General features: G+C 35.7%; 1 non-coding gene across 1 annotated transcript; it reads right to left on the reverse strand.

The window, feature by feature from the left end:
- Positions 1-8,687: 8,687 nt before the first annotated feature.
- LOC145587197 (small nucleolar RNA R71) lies at positions 8,688-8,793 on the reverse strand. The gene has a single exon (XR_014101220.1). It is a non-coding gene; the product is annotated as a small nucleolar RNA R71 (small nucleolar RNA).
- Positions 8,794-8,993: the final 200 nt, after the last annotated feature.

Here is an 8,993-nt window from a genome sequence, read left to right on the forward strand (position 1 = left end):
CTATTCAGCTTCCGCTAGCTTACTTTCGAGTACAATGCGTAGGGATGGTATTTCTAATTCAACTGGTTGAACTGCGTGCATGTCGAAAACTAAGGAGTATGGAGTTACTCCTATTGATGTTCGTAAGGATGTTCTATAACCCCATAAAGCGAAGTTTAGTTTGTTCGGCCAGTCCTTATAGTGTTCTGCCATTATCTTAATGATGACTGTTGTAAGGAGGGTGTGCCCATTGTAGGGGATCCTTCTCCTTAAATGCCTATGGACCTTTAAAAGCCTAGGACTTTACACTTGTTAGGGTGTATTAGGATTTGAATTCCTGACTATTTTGGGAGACCGTGAATTAGAATTGACCATATCTTCACGCTTTTTTATAAGAAAAAAGTAGGAGTCGCCAATGAGTTTTATGAAAACTCATAAACCTCGTTCATGCCTTTCTCCCAAGTAGAGTTCAAGGGATATTTAACACGAATCGTAAGTTTACCCATGCCCAAATTGGTCTACATGAACCAGAAATGAGTTCGGGAGCGTGGGTACTAAGATAACGTTCCATTTAGGGGGTAATCTCTATCCTAGCCCTAGTACGACCTCTACTAGCTCTTCCTTTTTCACAATTTCATCACCAAACAATATATGCAACGTGATACCTAAAAACTAAGTTAGTTGATTTTATTTACAAGCGTCAATCACGTAAGAATTACATTGAAAAAGTCGTTATTCTTATTTAATCAATATTCGTGAAAGGAACAAAAATAAACAAGATTTGCCTTGGCTTAGGTGATCAATCGACAATTATTCAAATCTTTCTTTATTTAACGCAAGATACTATGTGGAATTAATTAATTAAAAGTTCGTTTAAAGTGATCAAACAACACTAATTAATTAATTAAAAGTTATTTAAACAACAAATAAAGGTGATTGATCTAAATGCTCGGGAGTATACCACTTCTCTTTGCTAGATTTTCGTTTAGAACACTTATGGATTCTTTCTTGTTCGAGAACCTCCACCGTAGTAATAAGTATTAAAGGGGGTGAGTGTTTAGGACAAGAGGGTTTGGTAGCATACAAGTTCACAAAGCTTCTGCCAGAGTTTTAGGTTAATTTTCTGTCTCTTGAAGCCTCGTATTAAGCCTCTATTTACAGTAATGGATACGTTTAGGGTTTTGAGCATTCTGCCGCAGTAGGTGTCGCGCGCATCTGAATGAGTTGAGCGCGACATCCCAGCACAAGTGATTTAGATGCGCTGCTGTGGGCGGCGCACCTGAACGTCTTGCACGCGGTATTATGGTAAGATTCGATTTTATATTTTTATGAAATTCTGAATCTTCCGCAAGCGCATCACTAGCAGTTGCGTTTGGTGTCACGCAACCGATTTAGTTGCGCATGCCAGAGCAGCACGAGTCATTGAGATGCGTGCGGATTTCTCTGTGGAAGCATTGATTTTTAACCTAGGCTCCTCTAAATCTATCATAATTAGGTTTTAACCTCGGGCTTAAGCCTAATTATGATTACGCTTAGTTAATTTAGATCTTAATTTATTTTGTTTAGGGTTAGGCTAGTAATTTTGCGTTCTCGTGATTTAATCAGTTATCCATAAGCATTCTTCATGTTGATCCAACACAAAGATAGTTTTATTTATCGTCATAGAACTTCTTGTCGGGACAGGAGACCAAAAGTAGATGTCTACAATTAGCCCTCATTTTGATCGAGTCTAGAATCGACGAGGATCAAAGTAGTCAAGGAAATAAATCCGTGACTCATTCTGCGAAGTTCCCTAAGAATAGAGAATCTTTCAGTAATGTTAAGGACGTCGAAACGATCCTTGATTCGCTAAGTGTTTGAGACAAGTAGCTATTAAGGCTAAAAAAGTATTTTCTAGTCTTAACGCGCTAAAGAATCTAGATTGGTCCTTTGCAAATGTAGAACGCTTTTACATGTAAAGGCTGTCCTGGGTGATGTCAAGTCATGAGAAGAAATCGGTTTAAAAAGGATTAAATGAGATGATATCCTCTCAATTGTGGCATCGTTGATCTAAAGTCCCTCGATATGTCATTGAAACTTTAGTCTGATTTTAACAAGTTAAAAAGATGATAAAAGGGGAGCTGTTTCGGCATTCATAGCCTAACACGTGAATAAAGTCCTTGACACTCGCTTGTCAAAACGCAGTATTTGATGTCCACAAGATAGAAATACAAGTCTCAGGACTGGAGGCATATATCCAAATCCAGTGAGAGAGAAGAAAATCGGCAACATTCTCAGCAGTTTTGTCCACAAAATGAAAACACGTGTCTTAGGACTCGGGGCATTTGCCTAAATAGATGCGACATTGCACGTCGCTCTTATACAGGGAATGGACGGACACCCTAACTGTCCGGTAAGCCAGTAAGTTCACTAACTACCGTATTTGCTTCCAATCAAGAAGTGTCTGTTCTCGAATGGTTCGGCGCGCCGGTCGACTCGTTTTAGCTAACGCTTAAAGCAAGTTAGAAATTCTACCGTTTTAGGTATGGGAGGTAGATCACATTGCTGGGAAGAGGTGAAATTTTACGCAACACCTAACGCCACACAATTTTACGTTGTATGATAACGCCATCCTTTTTGCTGTGGACGTCAAAAAGAAAGAAAAGAACGTGACATTTCTAAAGTCAATACAGTAAAACGACAAACCTGTGTATGAGAGCTTTTACGTAAAGCACCACTACGGAACATCTTAATACACACTCACGAAAAACGTCCAAAACGTATGCTTAGGGCAGGCACAAAGCACAATGTGCATGTAGGATGATTCAAAAAGCTAACAAAGAAGAAAATAAACTATAAAATGCAAACCAATTTTAAAAGATTTCGATAATTCGCGCGTCATCACGTCTAATAACAAAAAAAACCGTTAGAAAAAATTCAAAACAGATCGAAATCTGAGTACCGATCTTTTGAGTGACCAGTATCCGTGCACAACTCAGTGGGTCACGCTTCCAGGCGCGCGCATGGTTCTGAATTGCGCTGGGATGCCACACGCAACTTGATGAGTTGTGTGCGACATTTGTATAAGTAAAAAGAGGTGAAGAAGCGCAATCTGCAGCTCGCTCTCTTTTTTTCCTCTTTCGCCATTTTCAATCTCTTTCTCTCTCTAAAAAGCTCCTTTTTTATTGTTGTTTAAAGCTAAGGAAAGTAAATCTTGCTCCTTTTATTTTACCAGACTTTGAACTTGGTCAATAAACTAGAGAAAGTCGAATGAGAAACCCTAACTTTTAGAAGTTGGGGGCTTTCGATTCGACTTGTTTTCATGAACTTGTTTGTTTTATGTTGATGTGATATGTTTAAGCAATATATTGCAACATGTTTCATGTGTTGTGGTAAAGTATTGATCCTGTATAAGCATATACAAGCATATATGTGTTTTTTTTTTGTTTTGTTCATTTAATTTTGAATTTATGTTTGAACTTTTCTATTTTCGCTCACATGGACTATACTTATAAATTTTAATGTAAATTGAAATGTATAGAACAATAATTATGCATTAAAATTAGAAATGAAAATTTTTACTTTGATAATGGCATGAAATTGTTCTTGCAACTTGTGTTCATGCTTAAGTTGCAAAATTGGTTTTATCAATGATAAAAATAACCGATAGTTATTATTATTCACTTATAAAACTGTGATTTCAAGATTTGCACCAAACTAGTTAGTTTAGGGAATTCTTAAAGACATCATCGAACAGATGTAGCTTGGTTATATTTTGGGCTTTTGAGCCCCTATTTTATGTTTTCGAATATTGTAGCACCCAATGTTGGGTGACTTCGATGACTTGTTTGCTTTTAACAATTAGATCCTTTCATGTTGCTTGAAATGGGTCTAGAAATCCTGTGTTTCGTCTCATTATGATAACAACTAGGATCTTGGAAACGATTAAACTGGTGTGTACAAATCGTTTTTGACCATTCATAGTTTTAACAAATGAAATCTGCTAAGTCCAGTAATATTGGTCATTCGTTAGAATAAGTAAGAGGGAAAATGAAATGTTGTTCAATTTTTTCCTCTATTCTCGTTACTTTCGAATTCTAACTCATGAAATTTATGTTAATGAAGTATTTTGATACAAATTTCATGATGCATGATTGAGCACTAAAACTTTCGTATGAGCAAGTATGTTGTATGCATTTGAATTCTATTTTGAAACTCATGATTTTGTTTCTTTTGCTCTATACTAGTTATACTCTCTAATCTTTAAAGTAAACTGAAGTATTGAAACAACAATTATGCACTAAGATTAGTTTTTGAAGTTGAACTTGAAAATGGCTCGAATATGTTATATGTTTGTAGTTTGTTTCTATGGCCAAGTTTAGTTGCGAACTTAATTTTCAAAGGAACAAAATGACTATTAAATCATTGTGATGCGTTTGAAAATTGTAAGGATCGAGATCTATGCAAACCATTTGTAGTTTAGGCGATTCTCGAAAGTAGCTCGAATGGCATGAATATCTCATTTTGTTTATTGTGGATATTGGAGCCCTCATGTGTCAGGTTATGCGCATTCTTGCTATTTTACAAGTCTTGGAGCCCCTAATTTGGGGTAGTTCTAATGACTTGCTTTTGTTTAGGCCATTCATATCATCATGACGTTGGAATGAGCCTATATATGTATCCCATGTTTTTGTGTTTTGAGAACATTTTAGGATAATGACATGGCTAATGAATTTTAGCTAAAGTCATGTTTAAGGGAGCAAGTTAGTTCTTTGCTAGTTTTATAAACCAAACACAATTGTAGTTAAGGTTTAGTAATCTTTACCTAATGTCTAAACGTTTGTAAAGATGATTGCGGTGATTTTATTCCCAAAGTTGATTTAGAACATCAAATATTTTCTTTGTTCTTATCAATCTTTGATTTTTGTCTTGTAGGTGGTTTGTTTACCATCCCTAAGCCAATATTCACAGGATGACTAGGCGAGAACAAGTTCGAGTCAAGAAGAAGTCGAATCTTAGTTCATTCCTTTTGGAAATATACATGTATTATCCAAACGGTTATTAAGAATCTAAAAATTTATTTATTTGAGAAGATGAAACATAAATTCAGAAAGGAAATTTTGAAGACCATTTTTTTTAGAGAGTTATTTCGAGCTAAAATTCAAAATTTGGAGAGGGTCCAATAAATTTAATAAAAGTTTGTTTTGAAAATAAAATGAAGCAACTTTTTCTAGTACGCAAAATACATAATCATGTTATTTTCGAAACTAGACCCAAAATGGAAAGTAAAGTTTAGCTCGTAATTAAGTGTGACTTTTCCGTCCATGATTGATGAAGGTAAGTTGTAATTTGCAACTTATTTCAACAAAGCTATGAAAATGTGAGCAAACTTTTGTATATATAATCTTGCTTATGTTTTTATTTTGCTAATTGATAGTGAAGTTCTTCCAATTAAATAAGCACCGTAGTTTGAAAATGAATATTTATTTAACTTAGGTTTGATGGAGTGTTAGAATAATCATTCGAATCACTTTCCAAAATATGGTCTTATTTCAAAACGAAAGTTACAGTGAGACCTATATTTTTAATTTATAGCCCCCAAGTGTAGACATAGGTGGCTTTTGGAATTCATGTATACATATGCTATGAGATGTTTTTCATGTTTATTTGAAGTCCCAAGATTTGTATTTTCAATTTGTGGAATATTGCATATGTTTATCATGAACTGTTTGATCAAGTAATAACATAATTAATTATCTTGGTCAAATAATAGGAAATGGTATTCTTCGCTTTGTCATTTAAAGTTATTAAGATGGTTCGTAATAAGCTTTGCATGACATTGTTTTCGCATCATAAATAGCGTGTTCAAATCTGTAAATAGATAGAAGTGGGGATGTCCTGGCTTTTTAGCCCCTAATTTGAGGCAAAGAGCGAAAAAATTGTACTATTTTTCAAGTATTTTAGTTGCCAAATGGGAGGGATCATCCCGACATACCCCCCAAAAAAGAAATGAACAAAAAAGACAGATTTGCATAAAAAGAAAGGGAAATCCAACTTTCCCGTAGAAGAATAAAGAAAGAGAATTAGACATGTTTTCGAAAGCAAGGATTATTGAGTTAATAGTTGAATCATTGTGATGACTTGGCAGTGAGGTATACGTGTGATAGCAATAAAGATCATTTTTTCATGTAGCGATCATGTTCAATCAAATTTCCTCGCTTAGAGAGGATGAAGATATCCCACGCAGGAAGACATATTAGTTGCTCATGATAAGTGAGAAGACTAACGCTCAAGAGTTGTAAAAGACATCTAAAGTTGACGTCGAGGCTGTCGATATATCAAATTAATTTACTGTATTAACTCATTTTCTTTCTAGGCAATGTATATAGAACTTGAATCACCTTGCTAATAAATAGTCCTATTATTAAAAGAAAATAAGATGATTGTTTTTTTTAACAAAAAAAAAAGTGATAGTCATCTCATTTTTCTTGGCAAAAGATATGGAAAACATCGAATTTAGTTTGATTCGATTGCCTTACTAAAATGGTGTCATCAAGCCAATGGCTATTAAATCATCAAAATCATTTGATTTTTTTATATATGATTTTGTAATCATAACTCAACACTTAATGTTGATGAGCGTCATTTATGGCGCTCAATAGAGTAGCTTTTAGTTCCTTTTTCTATATTTTCTTGCTTTATTTTCATATAATTTTTCTAGTTTTCTTTTATTTTCCGTCTTTATAACTCATTTTGGTTTTTCGTTTACTTTAATGAGTTTTTCATGATTTTTGTTCTTAATTTGTTATTTTTGTTTAGTTTCTATTCATTTTGCTTTCTCTTTTACTTTTACTTGAATTTTTGTTAGTGAAGTTTCAAAGTTTTATTTGCTATGCTCTCACGATTGCTCCCTCATTGATTCTAGGTCATGAAAGCGCAAATATTTGAAGATCAAGGGATGCCTTTCTCACGGGCATCATCATGAGAGCGCCGACGATAGGGATGCACGAGAGCGCTGAGAGCATAACTTCGCACAAGGATCTACGAGTGAGCAAGAGGAGCCATGCACGCCGCAACACCACTGTAGGGGTGCGCTCACAAACCCCTCTGTGCGTGCGCGCAGACCCTGCTGTGCGTGCACACGGCTGGTGGTGCGTGCGCACGACCCTACTCCGAGACTCTTCGCTCGATTTATTATAATTACCCCTTGACTTTTCCTTTTTTGGGGGATGACGATTTCACTTGTACTTGAGACTTATTTCCAGATTTAGTAGAGAGAGAAAGTAGAGAGAGAAACTTTAGATTACTTGTTTTATACTTCAAATTACATCTTTGAGCTTGGATTTCTTCTTCAATCAATGAAAATTAGTGAGAATTCTTTCTTTGAATTTAATTTTGCTTCAATTTGCTTTGTTTTTCAATTCCATTATGATTTGTGCGTAGATTAGTTGCTAGGGAGAAGGGGAAGCATGCTTGATTGATGATGTTTTCTAGTTATGATTCTTGGATGATTGAATTGTTGCAATTAAATTGGTTGACATAGTTGTGCATGTGATTAATTTGATTAGGAGTGATCAACCTAGATGATTAATCTAGATTGCATAGCAAATTTCAATGACATGAACCCTTGATTTGAGAATTGCTTTAATTGGTTGAATTTGATTGTGATTTTCCTTGTTAGTCATTCATAGTGAACCCAAACGTGACTTATAGGAGATAGCTCTTAAATTCTATTAATTGCAACTATTGTTTGTCCTTTGCAAAGTTTAAATCAATTGAGTTCTTCATCGATTGGCATAGTCATTGAGCTTGCGTGTGGAACCTTAATCCCTAGTGTTTATCATATTGATTTTCTTGATTTGATTAGTTGATTGAAACCTTAGTTACAACTCAATTCACCTCTCATTCTTCGAAGTAGCTTGACCATAGGCTATAGCATTCTCCCTCTCATTCCTCGTGGTTCGACTCGGACTTGTCCTATACTAGGAATAAGTTTGAATTTCTTAATTGTTTGATTGGTGGTGCTTTAGTTTTTAACGACCTAGATTACCACGCATCAAAATGGCGCCGTTGATGGGGAGTGATATTGGTGCTTTGTTATATTGTTTGAGTCTACTTCATTTTTAATTGGAAAAATACAAAACGAATTTTCTCTTTTTAGCTACATTTGTAGCCGTGCTACTAATTGTTTCTTTTGAGATTGTATGCGTAGAGCACGTGGTCATTCACTAGTGCCACTTGATCTAGAAATTGAGAGGACAATTGCAAGGATAAGAGTTGCTAGACGTTCTTTGAGTTCTAGCCCTCCAAGTGAAGAGGAACCACAACAAGAAGAACAAGAAAGGATGGGAGAAAATCCAAGGGTCGCATAGAAGGAATTGGGGATTCCGGGTGCATATAGATTTGAAAGTGGGATTGCTCCACCTACAACACAGGAAAATGACTTCGAAATAAGGCCGGCAATGATCACTTTGATAGAGAGGCAACAATTTAGTGGGGCTAAACATGAAATCCCACTAAATCATCTTAAAGAGTTTGAAAATATTGCAACACTATCAAAGTGAATGGAATTTCCCAAGAATTCATTCGCCTCATGCTTTTTCCCTTTTCTCTCATAGGGCGTGCCTTGGAATGGTTGGACAAGGAGGTCAAACCCAATTCTCTAAGGACATGGGACGAAGTGACCAAGGAATTTCTATCCTGTTTCTACCCACAAAAGAAAACAGCGGAGGCTAGAGCTTTGATTCAAGGTTTCAAGAAAAATTCTAGTGAAAGCCTCTATGAAGCATGGGAGAGGTACAAGGAGTATCAAAGAGAATGTCCTCACCACGGAATTCCTACTTACAAAATTATTCAAATCTTCTATGGTGGCCTAAGTCCTCAAGGAAAGTCGTGTCTTGATGGAGGAGCCGAAGGTCCCATCATGAATAAAACGGAGGAGGAAGTGGTAGACATAATTGAAGACGTAGTGAGATACTATAGAGATTGGCAACATGGTGAAAGGGAGTCAACTAGAAAGACTAGTTCTTTGGTGT

Source organism: Chenopodium album, chromosome 16 (genome assembly GCF_948465745.1).
Source record: "Chenopodium album chromosome 16, dcCheAlbu1.1, whole genome shotgun sequence".
Taxonomy (NCBI): domain Eukaryota; kingdom Viridiplantae; phylum Streptophyta; class Magnoliopsida; order Caryophyllales; family Amaranthaceae; genus Chenopodium; species Chenopodium album.